Consider the following 3,253-nt stretch of genomic DNA (forward strand, 5'->3'; position numbering starts at 1 on the left):
GTACATTACAAATAATATAAATGACAAGAAAGAAAAAGAATAAATATATCAACAAAGTAATTCAACAGGTATAGCCAAATGAAATCAAATTTAAAATTATAACATAAATTTAGCAAATTACTTAATAGCAATCAAAATAAACTAAGAAGGACAATTGGCATACATAGATAAACTATTAATAATGAAATAAGGACTCATATATGACACACTTGATTTCACTGGGATCATGTTTGAAATTATTCCTAATCTTAAAACATTGCATGAAGACAGGGATTAAAATGCCAAAACATACAAATTTGATGAACAATTTAAAAATAGAGAATAAAGCAATTTAGGCGCAAAGGAGAGCAGATCCTGATGCAGCGCAAAGAGAAAGGGCCTGCTGCGTAAATATTCCATCCTTGGCGCATCTGGATGGAGTCGGGTCTCCAATTGGGCGAATGCGCGGACCCTTCCCCCCTTTTTGTTTTACACGGCGCCGTTTCAAAAAAATTAAGGCATTTAAACCATTTTTTTTCTGCATCATCCCCAAAAAACAGCCCCTTTTTGCAGTCGAAAATCACAGCCTGGGAACTAATTTTTTAAGGTTTCTTTTTAGCATTCGAATCACCATTGTTTTGGTGACTATCTGCATGTAAAGAGCACCCACTCTCCTCGTTGAAGGCAGTTGAACAAGTTTTTTAAAAAAGATTTAGTAAGTATCTTTCTCTTCTCCTTCTTTACTTTCTTTCCAAAATTTAGATAAAAAAAAAAATCCTATTCCGTGAAGGCTCCTTTCATCGCGCAGTCACTAACCTTCATCAGTTTGATGGCTAATAGTGCGGATGATGATCGGATTTTATCAACGGAGATCCCAATTTTAGAAATCCGGTAATATTGCTTCCTTTCACTCTTTCTTTTTTTTTTAAAAAAAAACGAATCTTATGATATTATTTCAAAAAAATGAAATAAACTCCAAGGATTTAAACAAAATTTTAGTGTTGCTCGATCCTCACCCACATCTACGCATGTCTGTGATGTTTGGGCTATCATCAGTATCGAGAGCTCCTCTTAGCGCCTAATCCTCAAACTAATTAAAAGAGAAATGAAGAGAGGAAAAAAAAATCTGGAAAATCACCTTTCAAAACTTTTTTCTTGTGTAGTATGCGTCCAGTATTCTCTGTGTGTAATCTTTGGAGTACAAAATGAGGCTTTTTATAGCCTGAATTTACAGAAAAAATGAAAAATAAAAAATACATTTTCCCTCTGTCATCTGGCTGTACATTCTCTTGCTCTTTCTCGTATATTCTTTTGCAGGTATGATGCAACGACTGTACGGAGAAAATCCCTCGTGAAAGTTGTGAGAAATCGTCTCTCTGGTGCACTTCTAGTATATTCCAGGAGCTGCTGCTGAAATTCACTTTTCTGCTGGGCTCTTTCAGATTTGGGCTAGACTTTAGGTTTATTAGGATTGGGCTTTAATTTCATGTAAAGGGTTTTGGGGTATTTGTTTAATTGGATTAAATAATGTATTTAGGCTACTTTTTATTATTTTGGGCCTGATGATGTAAAATTTAAACATGATCATAGATATTTTAATTTATTTGGGTTTATTTAAATAAATTAAATGAGCCCGGGCAAAATTGGTTGACTACAGAAAATTTTTTAAATGCCATTGTAGTAACCAAAATTTACCCGGGATTTGAAATTGAAAATAAATAAATAAATAAATAATTGTTTTTAAACAGTTAATATAATAGTCCATTTACATTGGCCCACTGTTGCTACCCAAAACCCAAAGCAGTCCCGTAGCCCAAATACAGCAAACCTAGGCCTAAACTACCCAGCAGACCCACAAACATTCGTGACCCAACTAAACTAGCTAGCCCAAATTTAAAAAGCCCAATTAGCCCAGCTTGTTATACCAAGGCAGGAAACCCTAGGGTTTTTGCCTTTTTCCTCACGCCGCAAACAGAAGCTTCCAGAAGCAATTTCAACGGACACGTCTGCTTGTCTCTTATGACGTTTCAGTAACCCTCTATCAGCACCGTAATTCGACCTCCATGATCAGCGCGCAGCAAGGTCATTGCCGGATCCCTCGCTCGATTACCTGCAAGAAAAGGAAACAAACAGTAGATACACGAAAAAGCAGAGTAGAAAATGGCAAGAAAATCACAGCACATCAGTCAAAGATACATAAGACACAAAATAGAAAGAAATCTTAGATTTCTTTCCCCGAATATGTAAGGGACCAAGGCTATAAAGCCTTTCTTTTCACTTTTAAAAAGTACGGACGTTCTGAAAAATACACACAGAGCAGCAATAAAAAATATAGAGGTTTAATACGAAAACAGCAGATTCAAAGGTTTTACTATTTTTATTCTCTATTATTTTCTTTCTTTTTTATTATATACATACATGTATTTTTAATACAACAAACGATTCAAAAGCAGTTCGAAAACTAAAAGGAGAAACAGTTCATTTTTTTAGTTGTAATATGCAAAAAATATTTTTCAAAATAAGGAAGAAAAGTACTACCAGTGAAACGCCTGGAAAATGAGGACTTTTGGCCTTCGAACCACCGCGAACTATGGCGTGTACGGTGGCGCGTGCGATGGAGTTACCATTGGAGAATGGCCAGAATTCGCTTGGCCAAAGAGAAAGAAAGGATTTTTTTAGAGAAAAATGAAGGAATGAATTTTTTTGTTCTAAAAATCGACTTTTATACCCTTCTGAATGACGCCGTTTAGAGCTAATTTTAATAGCCCTAAAACGGTACCGTTTAAAGGTTGACCCGCACGCGAGTGACCCGACCCGGGGAAGGATCTGCGTGTTTCTATTAAAAGGGATATTTTCTATTCAGACCCTTCCGCATTTTGGATTCTTGTAATTAAATCCTTAAACATTTTCTTATTTTTAAAATTCAGCCCAGAAGGAAGGTTCTGGTTTCAATTCGATCCTTTAGTCCATTTAAATGCAGGAGATAGAACGCAGTCGTTTTGTGAATAGGGAATTTTTCCCAATAAGTCCTTTTTGTTTCACAGGTGTTTTAATTAGAACCTCAATTGAGTTTTATTTTTTTTTCAAAATTCACCCTGTAATCTTAATAAATTTCAAATCTAATCCTACACATTTATATATATATATATATATATATATATATTTTATATTGTTATTTTTTTATCTTTAATTTTAATTTTTATGTTTTACATTTTATATTTTATAATATTATTATTTATTATACATTATTTTATTATTATTATTATATTTTCAC

The 3,253-nt window shown here is 34.0% G+C and overlaps 1 long non-coding RNA gene across 1 annotated transcript; it reads left to right on the forward strand.

Annotated features, from left to right (window-relative positions):
• The first annotated feature begins 500 nt into the window (after window positions 1–500).
• Window positions 501–1,607, forward strand: LOC108482132 (uncharacterized). The gene is made up of 3 exons (XR_008285899.1): window positions 501–694; window positions 820–870; window positions 1,297–1,607. It is a non-coding gene; the product is annotated as an uncharacterized LOC108482132 (long non-coding RNA).
• The last annotated feature ends 1,646 nt before the right edge of the window (window positions 1,608–3,253 follow it).

The sequence above is a fragment of the Gossypium arboreum genome, chromosome 7 (genome assembly GCF_025698485.1).
Source record: "Gossypium arboreum isolate Shixiya-1 chromosome 7, ASM2569848v2, whole genome shotgun sequence".
In the NCBI taxonomy this organism is placed as follows: domain Eukaryota; kingdom Viridiplantae; phylum Streptophyta; class Magnoliopsida; order Malvales; family Malvaceae; genus Gossypium; species Gossypium arboreum.